The sequence below is a fragment of the Penaeus chinensis genome, chromosome 32 (genome assembly GCF_019202785.1).
Source record: "Penaeus chinensis breed Huanghai No. 1 chromosome 32, ASM1920278v2, whole genome shotgun sequence".
In the NCBI taxonomy this organism is placed as follows: Eukaryota; Metazoa; Arthropoda; class Malacostraca; order Decapoda; family Penaeidae; genus Penaeus; species Penaeus chinensis.
Genome location: NC_061850.1, coordinates 22,450,302 through 22,465,301, shown reverse-complemented (window position 1 = coordinate 22,465,301; position 15,000 = coordinate 22,450,302). Strand labels below are relative to the sequence as shown.

At 37.4% G+C, this 15,000-nt stretch overlaps 2 non-coding genes across 2 annotated transcripts; both read right to left on the bottom strand.

Moving 5' to 3' along the window:
- Positions 1 to 6,853: 6,853 nt before the first annotated feature.
- Positions 6,854 to 6,935, bottom strand: Trnas-aga. Its single transcript has one exon. It is a non-coding gene; the product is annotated as a tRNA-Ser (tRNA).
- Positions 6,936 to 11,408: 4,473 nt separating this feature from the next.
- Positions 11,409 to 11,490, bottom strand: Trnas-aga. The gene has a single exon. It is a non-coding gene; the product is annotated as a tRNA-Ser (tRNA).
- Positions 11,491 to 15,000: the final 3,510 nt, after the last annotated feature.

Genomic DNA, 15,000 nt, shown 5'->3' with positions numbered 1-15,000 from the left:
TCAGGCTTGGATATAGATTGTATTGGCAGGTCAGTACGGTTAGTAATGTCGAAGAAACTAGGTGTAAACTGTGTAATGAAGAATATAAGCGAACACTTGTACATTATATCTCAGAGTGCCATGTGTTACAGCCTTTCAGACCACCTAGCATGAGGTACCGAGAACTATGTAACTACTTCATGTCATCTGATGTCTTAGGAGATATACTTATGCTGTATCCTAAATTTGGAATGTAGATCACATAACCGAATATAAAATATATTAATGCTTTTCCATGCCCAAGCTATATTCCGGCGTGGCAGATGAGTGGATAAAGGACTGTGCAATTGTTCCTTTCCTGAAACTGATAAAGTACTCATAATAATGTTATAGGCTAAAATTCAAATGTAATACCACTATGTAATGTTATGACCACGCATTAAATGTACCACAGCTTGCCCACGCCTGTGCAGGGTGGTAAATAAAGGACTAAACTAAACTAAAAGCACGGGCATCTGTTTCTGCGCAGACAGCACGACCTGTTTCTCTCCTGCTTCATGGCCGTAACCCTGGCACTTGTAACAGGCCACAACCTCCGAGCTCCACGGTCGAATGGAGCTCTACGTATCTTCCAAAAAGTTGGTACTCTTTAGGTGGCCTCCCTCATCCACCTGATTTTATCCACGGTACACGTGTTCTACGGTACCTGTCCCGGTGGGCGATGGGTTCGTATTGGTTGGTCTTTTCTCCGGTTGGTTTGTCAGTCAAGTTGCTGGAGTCACGTGATGCGGTCTCTATTTTTCTTCATTTTTGTCTGAACGAGTTGGAATCCTTCGCCATCAGCATAGGGGTCGACAGGCGAATCCTTACTGTTCATGACCCTATTCTCAGTGGAATCAATCCTTCCCATCAAGGGAATGGCCGAGGAAATAAGAAGCTTAGGGCAAGATCTTGCTGAATTGAAAAGAATGTTAATGGAAAGAAAAAGTGATAGTGTAGAGAGGGAAAATATGCTATGTTAGTGATGTTGAAAATACAAATGAGATCTGATGTTATAAACCATCGACTAATCATCTGAAAGCGGTGACGACGGTGAAAATAACGCCAACGAAGATGTGCAGGAAACGGAAGAACTGTGGGAAATCACTCAGAAAATTATATCAGGTACTGATTATAAGTATAATATCAATATGAGGAAAATGCAATGCAATACAGATATGTAATGCTACACAAAACATGCAGATTAAAGGGCTTCATCAAAAAGATTTGACCAATCAGCTAATCATAGGGTTATATATATATATATATATGTATATATTTATATACATATACAAACACACATTCACACACACACACACATGTGTGTATATATATATGTATATATATGTATGTATATATATATGTGTGTATATATATAAGTATACATACATATGTATATATATATATATATATATATAGCCCCACACACACTCATACACACACACACACACATATATATATACACATATATATACATATATTTTTATGTGTGTGAGTGAGTGAGTGTTTTGTGTGTGTGTGTGAATGTGTGTTTGTATATGTATATAAATATATATATATATATATATATATATATATATATATATATATATATATTATTACGGATGTAGTTGTTTGATGAAATTTAGTCTTATTCTTATTCTAAACCATGATCAAGTAGATAATCTACTTCCTTCTTCATAACAGCTTTCTTCTCTGGACTGAGTCTATATGAACTTTGACTAATGGCTCTTACCTCGGGAGTGAGTTCAACATCATGTAGAGTATGGCCACAAAACCCTGAGGAAAATCTTTTAGTATTAGATATACGTCATTTAACTTTGAAGCAGGCAAGTAATTTAAATATTTATGAAGATTAGCTATTATCTCAGAGTTATGTGGATTATGAGGACCTGGGATTTCTATGTAATCAGTCTCCTCAATATACTCGTTAGACATAGAAGTTATGGGAGATTCCTGAGGAATCATACATGCAATAGATTTGCCTTTGGCAAAGTCCTCCTTTGGCTGCCTGTCAATATACGATTTGATTAAGTTGATATGTACCAACTGGGTATCTTTACGTCTATCAGGAGTTTGAACTACATAATTGTAATCAGAAACTTTATGAGAAACAACATAAGGCCCAATGAATTTGCTCTTTAGAGGGTTTCCTGGAATTGGAAGGAACAGTAAAACCTTGTCTCCTGGAGAGAATACTCGAGTTTGAGATTTTAAATCATGAGAAGACTTCATTTTGATTTGGGCGTTATGAAGATTAGAGAGAGCCAATTTCCTTGCCTCTGATAACTTAGCTCTAAGATTATCTATGTAAGATGCCACTGTTTGATTTGGGGGAGCTGAAGAGTCTGAAAACCACTGATCTTTAAGTACTTCAAGTGGACCTCTAATCTGTCTTCCATATAGTAATTCAAATGGAGAATACCCAAGTGATTCTTGTGGACATTCCCTCAGGGCAAACAGAAGAAAATGAATGTTCTCATCCCAGGAATTCCCTGTTTCTAAGCAATACTTTTTTAGCATAGATTTTAAGGTCTGGTGAAATCTCTCAAGGCAACCTTGTGACTGGGGATGATAAGCTGTTGACATTTGTTGCGAGATACCTAACAGTTCTAAGACTTTTTGAAACAAGTCAATTGTGAAATTACTGGCTTTATCACATTGAATCTCTTTAGGGACTCCAAATGAAGTGAACAAATGAAGTAGACATTTTACAATGGAATTTGCAGAAATATTCTTTAAAGGGTAAACCTCTGGATATCTTGTAGCAGTATCCATAATTGTAAAGAGATATTGGTTCCCTTTCTTTGTTTTAGGCAGTGGTCCTACACAGTCAATTACAATTATTTCGAATGGATCTGTGACTACTCGAATAGGATGTAGAGGAGCTCTTGGAATTATTTGATTGGGTTTTCCTCCAACTTGACACACATGGCAAGACCTGATAAATATTGTAACATCTTTCTTCATACCTGGCCAATAGAAATTTTGAAGTATTTTCTTGTATGATTTTTGAATACCTAAGTGACCTGCTAAACCATCATGTGCAAGTGTCATAACTGATATCCGAACTGACAAAGGAATTACAACTTGATGTACTTCTGACCATGTATCAAAAGCACGGAGTTCAGGAGGACGGAATACTCTCATTAATAGACCGTCATGATAATAAAAACCAGGGACCTTTGATCTTTAAGACTATCTGCGGCAACATGTCTGCATTTAGCAAGAGAGGGGTCATCGTTTTGAGCTGCAATGAATTTACTTCGGGTGATCTCTTGTGAGATCAAATTATCAACTGGATTTTCTTTTTCTAAGGAAGATTTCTTATATAGCTTCTTAGAACGAGTAACAGCACACACAGGGAAAATATGAGGTTGTTTCTGATCCAGTTCTTTAGTTGGGCTATAGGTTAAAGGCTTAGCAACAACATTAATTGTAGGGTACACTAATTTCCCTGCTAGATCATGTCCAAGAATTAAACTTATTCCCTCTATTGGTAAATTATTTTCTGTCACAGCTATCCTTATTTCCCCTGATACAAAATCAGAAGTGAGAAAAATATTTGCTAGTTTATAACTAATTTTGGAAGTCAAGTCTTTAACAAGAACTTTTTCGCCTGTATATTTTGTCTCAATTCCAGGGAAAGCAGACTTTAGAAGTATACTTTGAGCAGCTCCAGTGTCCCTAAGGATGAGTATGGGATATGATTTACTCATTGAATCAAGAGAGACAGTTCCCCGATATTTAAAATCACTGAATGGATCTGGAGAGTTTACATTTGTCACACTTGCCACTGGTTTTGGTTCAAAAGCTTGGATGCTTGGATTTATGAATGGTCTCACATTTATGCCAGACTTTCTACACTTTGGGTCTTTGCACTTGTCTATGGTATGACCTGCTCGCTTGCAATAAGAACAAAAGTTTAATGGTGCAATTTTGCCAGCTTTACCACCACCATTCCCAAGGTTTTCACCAGAGGACTGTACATAAAATCTAACCTTGTCTACTTTACCCAACTGTGACCTTTTCAAAAGCGCAAATGAATCGGCTATTTGTGCTGCTTTAAGGAGATCGTTTTCACCCCTATCTTCTATATGCTTAAGAATATCGAAGGGTAACTTTCGTTTTACTTCTTTTAAAATAAGAAGTTCTCTTAATTGTGAGAAAGATTTAGTTGAAGTTGAATCTAGCCATTTGTTAAACAATCTAGCCTTCTCAGTAAAAAAAAATCAGCAAAGGTACCATGAGGAGACTTAGTAAGACTTCGAAACTTTTGTCTGTAGCCGTCAGGTGTGATTGCATAAGCATCAAGAATAGACTGTTTTATGGATTCATAATCATCAATGCAATCAAGATTTGAAAAGGTGATGGCAGCTTTACCGCTTAATTTAGGTTGGAGAAGCCAAGTCCACTCAGCATAGGGCCATTTAAAGTGTTCAGCAGTTTTCTCAAAGTCACGGAATGAGCCATCAGGATCATTTTCAAGAAATGAAGGAACAAGGGGTAGATTCTTAGTTAAATTGAACGTATCATTAATGACAGAATCAGTATCGCCCGTGCCATTTAATTTAGCTTCTAGTTTTCTTTCTTCGAATTTAAGTTTAGCTATTTCTATTTCTCTGTCTCTTGCTCTTTCTTCTAATCTTTGCTTTTCTACCTTAAGTTTTAAATCAAACGCATACTTTTCAAATTCTAGTCGAGCAGTGGACCAGGACTCCTCTTTCTGCTCAGACAGAATGGAAGTGTCTCTAACGTCAAGCAGTTCGGGATCTTGAGGGTTTAAAGAATCAGTGGCTTCAGATGGAAGTAATTCTCTTTGAATTAGATTTTCTAATACTAGTTCCTTAATTACTTTCTTAGTTGCTGAACCCGAATGAGGTACCGAGAAGTATTGAGCAATAAAGCGCCAATCATCTTTCTTAATAGGTTCGGCTAATTGTTCAAGTGTAGGATTTTCACAAAATTCTTTAGCATTAAATGTAGACATATTAAAAGGAATATTATTTGAATAGAAGTTACTGTTCGATCGACTTGAAGCAGAATAGAAATTGAAATTATTGCAGGAATGTTTGCTAATAATCCCTACGTTAGTCGACAGGCTAATATCGAACAGTTGACTTAATGACGTACTAACACCCAAGTTAGATAATGGCTTACAAATACCATGAATGAAGCAGACGGAAACAAGAACAAATTTTCAGCACTTTGACTTGCTTAGCCTAGCTAGGAGAAAGTACGTGGAAACAATCCTGATGAATCCCTAATCTGATTCATAAACACTATTACAGTGATTGTTTGTGATCGCCCTTTTTAAGTAGGTGATGTTAACGTGATATGATAGAGCGAGCTGTTAATTGTATAACTCGTCTCTATGAGAAATAAGGTTACGGTATTAATTAACCTGTGAGAAGATCCGGATATTTTACTTTAAATGTAAAAGTACGGCATTAAGTATCCCACTAAGTAGATCCGGATGAATTCCTTATTCCTGGTCGGACTGACGCTGTCTACCAAAGCGTGATTATTATTAGAGTCCTGACTAATCTAGCTACTATATTGACACGGGGAATCCGCGTATTTTCTACAGTATTACAGGTCAAGCAAGACGGGAGTGATCAGTTCCAAGTACTCCATTACTCATTTAGCAGGAAATACTATCTCAGTAGTAAACACTTTTAAGTCTAAATGAAATCTAAAGTAACATTATCCTGACAAACCTGCAATAAAATCAACGATCATACACAAAAAGATTTTGATGGTGCTTAAAGAAGAATTATCAAAATAAGAAAAAAAATCCCGGTCAGGTCCCCATTTATTACGGATGTCGTTGTTTGATGAAATTTAGTCTTATTCTAGGGGAATGATGTAACTACAAGTCCATAATAAGGTTTGATGCAATAGGTTTATACTCCATGTATTATGATATTTTCCAGGTTCTTAGAATATATTTAGTTTATTAAAATCACGTAGTAGAATTGTTTATTTATTTACTTAGTTTAGTATTTATTTATTTATTTTGTTATTATTATTTTCATGGAAATGCATAAAACGCAAGTAATGTTTTATTTTTATTTTCTCAAAACCCAAACCCATTACCAATATTTACATTACCCGTAAACCATCACACAAAAACCATGAATAAATATCCTTAAGAAACACAACACCATCAATATTCTTCTTGTAAATGATTATTTATATCTATATCTTACGATTTCCTGTAGTATAACGTCACAAGATTCTTGAGGTCACAGCTGAGGAGTAGCGAGGATAGTTGACCGAGCTGCCCAGTTCAATGGCTGAACAACTCTTGCTTTTTTCCGGCTTTCTTACCCTTATATAGGCCTTCTTGGCGGGTTCGCAGGGCAGCGTCTTGAGAAGTGGCGCGGAGGTCGCATTGCTTGTTCTCCAACGAGGTCGTTTGGGGTCAAGACGTTTGTTTTCCAATTTAAGATTTCGCGACGATAAATCGGCAATTGCAGACGGAATGGCGGCAGTTGTAGCAATATATATATATATATATATATATATATATATATATATGTATATATTTATATATTTATATACATATACAAACACACATTCACACACACACATATATATATATATATATATATATATATATTTATATATATATACATATATATTTATATATATGTATATATATATATGAATATATATATATATGAATATATATATACATATATATGTATATATATGTATATATATATATATAAGTATACATACATTTAATTTCAGTCAATTAAAGGAAGATATACCGTAGACATTTTAAGAGTTAACAATTGATTAATCATTAAATAAATATGTACATTGTCGCAGTGAGTAGGATTCGAACCTACGCGGGAAGATCCCATCTGATTTCTAGTCAGACGCCTTAACCACTCGGCCATCACTGCATTTAAATTATTTGGTCGGCGTCATATCTACTAACTAATGGTAGGAGGGAAGGTAGCCGCACCTCTAGTAATCAGGCGAGAAATAATCTGCTAATAAAAGGCGAAGTTACTTTCAAAATCATAGAGGATTAATACCTGAGCAGAATTCCACGGATACTATGAACCAGTTTTCAGCATTAAGGACGGTCTGCGATTCACAGAGTGCTCTCCAGGCTCTGAACACTCTAGACAAAGGTGCGGGAAATATTGCAAATGACATCAGTATAAACGTGTATCGTGCAAAAGAACGAGGCCATAATATACGTTTTGTGTGGATTCCATCGCATGTTGGCATCCCTAGGCAGGATCATGCTGATCGCCTAGCAAAGTCAACATGTGACAAACAAAGTGTGGATATAGATCTTGAGATACCTCTTTCTAGGATTTTATACATGATTACAACTTCCTTCAGAGAGGACTTGATTGAGTTGATTAATTCTCAACGCCCTGAAAGCTATAGCATAAAGCACTATGACCGGTTTAGGCAAGATTCATTCATCTATGGTTTATATAAAACAAGAACAAGACAGTGTGATGTTGTGACTGCAAGAATCAGACTTGGATATAGATTGTATTGGCAGGTCAGTACGGTTTGTAATGTCGAAGAAACTAAGTGTAAACTGTGTAATGAAGAATATAAGCGAGCACTTGTACATTATATCTCAGAGTGCCATGTGTTACAGCCTTTCAGACCACCTAGCATGAGGTACCGAGAACTATGTAACTACTTCATATCATCTGATGTCTTAGAAGATATACTTATGCTGTATCCTAAATTTGGAATGTAGTATCACATAACCGCATATCAAATGTATTAATGCTTTTCCACGCCCAAGCTATATACCGGCGTGTCAGATGAGTGGATAAAAGACTGTGCAATTGTTCTTTTCCTGAAACTGATAAAGTACTCATAATAATGTTATAGGCTAAAATTCAAATGTAATACCACTATGTAATGTTATGACCACGCATTAAATGTACCACAGCTTGCCCACGCCTGTGCAGTTAGCCAGGGTGGTAAATAAAGGACTAAACTAAACTAAAAGGATGGGCATCTATCTGTTTCTACACAGACAGCACGACCTGTTTCTCTCCTGCATCATGGCCGTAACCCTGGCACTTGTAACAGGCCACAACCTCCGAGCTCCACGGTCGAATGGAGCTCTACGTATCTTCCAAAAAGTTGGTACTCTTTAGGTGGCCTCCCTCATCCACCTGATTTTATCCACGGTAGACGTGTTCCACGGTACCTGTCCCGGTGGGCGATGGGTTCGCATTGGTTGGTCTTTTCTCCGGTTGGTTTGTCAGTCAAGTTGCTGGAGTCACGTGATGCGGTCTCTATTTTTCTTCATTTTTGTCTGAACGAGTTGGAATCCTTCGCCATCAGCATCGGGGTCGACAGGCGAATCCTTATTGTTCATGACCCTATTCTCAGTGGAATCAATCCTTCCCATCAAGGAAATGGCCGAGGAAATAAGAAGCCTCGGGCAAGATCTTGCTGAATTGAAAAGCATGTTAATGGAAAGAAAAAGTGATAGTGTAGAGAGGGAAAATATGCTATGTTAGTGATGTTGAAAATACAAATGAGATCTGATGTTATAAACCATCGACTAATCATCTGAAAGCGGTGACGACGGTGAAAATAACGCCAACGAAGATGTGCAGGAAACGGAAGAACTGTGGGAAATCACTCAGAAAATTATATCAGGTACGGATTATACGTATAATATCAATATGAGGGAAATGCAATGCAATACAGATATGTAATGCTACACAAAACATGCAGATTAAAGGGCTTCATCAAACAGATTTGACCAATCAGCTAATCATAGGGTGTGATAGGGGACAAGAAAACAATTACTTTTCTTTTATGGAATATACGTGGTGTCAACCGTAGAATTAATGACTTGCTTTACTATATCCACAATAATAATGTTGACGTTATCTGTCTACAAGAGCCCTTCACATCAGCCACTAAAATAAAAACCGCCCCTAGAATTAGAGGGTACCACTCCGATACGAACACAGGAATGACTTCTGCATAAGCTGATGCAGAAGTCTGATGGCAATAATGTACAATACCAGCATTTACATATTCGAATAGCTTCTGTTTTTTTCTGTACAACGTATACGCAAGTTGTAGAAAGTTTCAAACTGATTCACTGTCCAACTTTTGGAATCACGGAACAATATGTATGAAAGATTTTAATGCTAGACAATATATATTTGGAGATAGTCAATGTAATGAAAATGGCGAAGAGTTCCGACATTTTGTGAACAATAGATCTATGACCGTATATGATACAGACAGGCAGACTCACGTGGCGGGAGGCAGGCTAGATTACGTAATAGGGAGGGATCGAGTCCATGGAAATGTCAGAAGCATGCTTGCAACAGAGCTAATCCGTGATCACTTTGCAACAGTAACGAGACACGTTGTTGATAATAGCCACAGTCTGCAAAAACAAATAGCCTTAAAATTGATTTTCCTCCTTAGCTTGAGCACCACTTTAAATCACGTATTTATGACTGGTATAACGATTACACAGTAACGAGTGTTGATAAATTCTCCATGGACATGACAGTGGTCACAGCTCCTACAAAGCATTAACAATAACACCTCATTGCCTGAGGTCTGAAAAAGAAAAAAAATAATCGACTCTCAGGCAAACCAGCTAACACTCCGCAGCTCCATATTTATCTTGCACAAACAGATATGCTCCTTAGTGAGTGGGCTGGAGCGATTATATTGGGCTCACTTCCCACAAATATTAAGAATCACCTTAGTCAGTTTAAAACTGCATGTAAATTTGCCAATGAGATTGGATGTTCTTATACGGACCCTTCAGACATTGCTGATATGCACTAATCAAAGGAAAACCGTCCGTCCCAGGTGAGGATGGAATTACTTATAGTGTCCTCCGCCTTATAGCTCAGGTACCTGGTAATCCCCTTTTGCACCTGTACAGGTTAAGTCTGTCACAAGGTATTCTGCCTGGCCCCTGGACGGGCAGTCTAATCATCCCTATACCGAAACCAAACACTGATAAATGCCACCCAATTTCACTAACCTCATGTGTATGCAAAGTTCTAGAAAAAATAATGTTGAACAGACTCAGGTACAGGTACTAGGTATATTATCTCACAGACTGTACGAATTTCTATTGGGACGTAGCACAGTACATTGCTTTGCAGACCGTACTTTTCAAGTTCTAGTCCAGGAAAGCACAGTTTTTCTTGACCTTAAGTCAGTTGCCAGAACGAGGTCGGAAGCGACAACGCATAGCCTTAGCGACACCGACTCTGGATATTTCCTCAGGGTTGAATCCCGAAGCCTTTCTATCTTAAAGTCGGGCACCGCTTTCGTATCTACGTTAGACTCACCCAATATATCAAATTCCGTGGGTGTGTTCATTTGCGCGCTCACATATTTGTGTATGATTGCACACACACACACACACACACACACACACACACACACACACACACACACACACACACATATACACAGAAACACACACACATACTCGCCCGCACTTGTGTGTGTTTGACTGCATACACATATGCACGGATTTTATGTGTGTATATATATGTATATATATATATATATATATATATATATATATATATGTATATATACACACATTTATATATATATATATATAAATATATATGTATATATGTATATATACATACACACACACACACACACACATATATATATATATATATATATATATGACATAGGCCTCTCTCAATTAATTATTGAGTGGTTATATGGCAGTGTCACCCTTGCCTAATTTAATGCCCTTCCTAATCAACCGCGGTTTGGCGCGCTAACACTTGTGACACGGCGGTGACTTCCCCTACGAGACCTGCGTTTGACCTCTCAATACATATACATATATATATATATATATATATATATATATATATATATATATATATATATATGTGTGTGTGTGTGTGTGTGTGTGTATAAATATGTATGTGTATATATATATGTATATATATGTATATATATATATGTATATATAAACACACATATATATATAGCCCCACACACACTCATACACACACACACACACACATATGTATATACATATATATACATATATTTTTATGTGTGTGAGTGAGTGAGTGTTTTGTGTGTGTGTGTGAATGTGTGTTTGTATATGTATATATATATGTATATATATATATATATATATATATATATATGTATACATTTATATACATATACAAACAGACATTCACACACACACACACACATGTGTATGTATATATATATATATATATATATATATATATATATATATATATATGTATATATATAAGTATACATACATTTAATTTCAGTCAATTAAAGGAAGATATACCGTAGACATTTTAAGAGTTAACAATTGATTAATCATTAAATAAGTATATTCATTTCGCAGTGAGTAGGATTCGAACCTACGCGGGAAGATCCCATCTGATTTCTAGTCAGACGCCTTAACCACTCGGCCATCACTGCATTTAAATTACTGTGTCGGCGTCATATCTACTAACTAATGGTAGGAAGGAAGGTAGCCGCACCTCTAGTAATCAGGCAAGAAATAATCTGCTAATAAAAGGCGAAGTTACTTTCAAAATCATAGAGGATTAATACCTGAGCAGACTTCCACGGATACTATGAACCAGTTTTCAGCATTAAGGACGGTCCCCCCTGCTATACTTAAACAGTATGCACTTGCAAGTATAAATGAGCATCTAGACACTCTTTCCAATGCATATGAATGCTACACTGACGGATCCTTGCAGTCTGGGAGCAGAGCAGGATGCGCTTTTGTTGTATATAAAAACAATATTTTGCAGCACCAGGATTGTAGGAGGGTTCATGACTGGGCTAGCACTATGCAAACCGAGTTGGCAGGAATACTCATGGTAACCGAATTTCTATTGAACCAAGGCTCAGGGGTCATTTTCTGCGATTCACAGAGTACTCTCCAGGCTCTGAACACTCTAGACAAAGGTGCGGGAAATATTGCAAATGACATGAGGATAAACGTGTATCGTGAAAAGAACGAGGCCATAATATACGTTTTGTGTGGATTCCATCGCATGTTGGAATCCCTAGGCATGATCATGCTGATCGCCTAGCAAAGTCAGCATGTGACAAACAAAGTGTGGACATAGATCTTGGGATACCTCTTTCTAGGATTTCATACATCATAAAGCTTCCTTCAGAGAGGACTTGACTGAGTTGATTAATTCTCAACGCCCTGATAGCTGTAGCATAAAGCACTATGACCGGTTTAGGCAAGATTCCTTAATATATGGTTTTGTAAAACAAGAACAAGACAGTGTGATGTTGTGACTGCAAGAATCACGCTTGGATATAGATTGTATTGGCAGGTCAGTACAGTTTGTAATGTCGAAGAAACTAAGTGTAAACTGTGTAATGAAGAATATAAGCGAATACTTGTACATTATATCTCAGAGTGCCATGTGATACAGCCTTTCAGGCCACCTAGCATGAGGAACGGAAACTATGTAACTACTTCATATAATCTGATGTCTTAGAAGATATACTTATGTTGTATCCTAAATTTGGAATGTAGTATCACATAACCGAATATAAAATGTATTAATGCTTTCCCACGCCCAAGCTATATGCCGGCGTGGCAGATGAGTGGATAAAGGACTGTGCAATTGTTATTTTCCCTAAACTGATAAAGTACTCATAGCAATGTTATAGGCTAAAATTCAAATGTAACACTATGTAATGATATGACCATGCATTAAATGTACCACAGCTTGCCCACGCCTGTGCAGTTAGCCAGGGTGGTAAACAAAAGGACTAAACTAAACTAAGGACGGTCTGCGATTCACAGAGTGCTCACCAGGCTCTGAACACTCTAGACAAAGGTGCGGGAATATTGCAAATGACATCAGTATAAACGTGTATCGTGCAAAAGAACGAGGCCATGATATACGTTTTGTGTAGATTCCATCGCATGTTGGCATCACTAGGCATAATCATGCTGATCGCCTAGCAAAGTCAGCATGTGACAAACAAAGTGTGGATATAGATCGTGGGATACCTTTTTCTAGGATTTTATACATCATTAAAACTTCCTTCAGAGAGGACTTGATTGAGTTGATTAATTCTCAACGCCCTGAAAGCTATAGCATAAAGCATTATGACCGGTTTAGGCAAGATTCATTCATCTATGGTTTATATAAAACAAGAACAAGACAGTGTGATGTTGTGACTGCAAGAATCAGGCTTGGATATAGATTGTATTGGCAAGTCAGTACGGTTTGTAATGTCGAAGAAACTAAGTGTAAACTGTGTAATGAAGAATATAAGCGAGCACTTGTACATTATATCTCAGAGTGCCATCAGCATCAGCATCGGGGTCGACAGGCGAATACTTATTGTTCATGTCCCTATTCTCAGTGGAATCAATCCTTCCCATCAAGGAAATGGCCGAGGAAATAAGAAGCCTCGGGCAAGATCTTGCTGAATTGAAAAGAATGTTAATGGAAAGAAAAAGTGATAGTGTAGAGAGGGAAAATATGCTATGTTAGTGATGTTGAAAATACAAATGAGATCTGATGTTATAAACCATCGACTAATCATCTGAAAGCGGTGACGACGGTGAAAATAACGCCAACGAAGATGTGCAGGAAACGGAAGAACTGTGGGAAATCACTCAGAAAATTATATCAGGTACGGATTATACGTATAATATCAATATGAGGGAAATGCAATGCAATACAGATATGTAATGCTACACAAAACATGCAGATTAAAGGGCTTCATCAAACAGATTTGACCAATCAGTTAATCATAGGGTGTGATAGGGGACAAGAAAACAATTACTTTTCTTTTATGGAATATACGTGGTGTCAACCGTAGAATTAATGACTTGCTTTACTATATCCACAATAATAATGTTGACGTTATCTGTCTACAAGAGCCCTTCACATCAGCCACTAAAATAAAAACCGCCCCTAGAATTAGAGGGTACCACTCCGATACGAACACAGGAATGACTTCTGCATAAGCTGATGCAGAAGTCTGATGGCAATAATGTACAATACCAGCATTTACATATTCGAATAGCTTCTGTTTTTTTCTGTACAACGTATACGCAAGTTGTAGAAAGTTTCAAACTGATTCACTGTCCAACTTTTGGAATCACGGAACAATATGTATGAAAGATTTTAATGCTAGACAATATATATTTGGAGATAGTCAATGTAATGAAAATGGCGAAGAGTTCCGACATTTTGTGAACAATAGATCTATGACCGTATATGATACAGACAGGCAGACTCACGTGGCGGGAGGCAGGCTAGATTACGTAATAGGGAGGGATCGAGTCCATGGAAATGTCAGAAGCATGCTTGCAACAGAGCTAATCCGTGATCACTTTGCAACAGTAACGAGACACGTTGTTGATAAAAGCCACAGTCTGCAAAAACAAATAGCCTTAAAATTGATTTTCCTCCTTAGCTTGAGCACCACTTTAAATCACGTATTTATGACTGGTATAACGATTACACAGTAACGAGTGTTGATAAATTCTCCATGGACATGACAGTGGTCACAGCTTCTACAAAGCATTAACAATAACACCTCATTGCCTGAGGTCTGAAAAAGAAAAAAATTATCGACTCTCAGGCAAACCAGCTAACACCCCGCAGCTCCATATTTATCTTGCACAAACAGATATGCTCCTTAGTGAGTGGGCTGGAGCGATTATATTGGGCTCACTTCCCACAAATATTAAGAATCACCTTAGTCAGTTTAAAACTGCATGTAAATTTGCCAATGAGATTGGATGTTCTTATACGGACCCTTCAGACATTGCTGAGATGCACTAATCAAAGGAAAACCGTCCGTTCCAGGTGAGGATGGAATTACTTATAGTGTCCTCCGCCTTATAGCTCAGGTACCTGGTAATCCGCTTTTGCACCTGTACAGGTTAAGTTTGTCACAAGGTATTCTGCCTGGCCCCTGGACGCGCAGTCT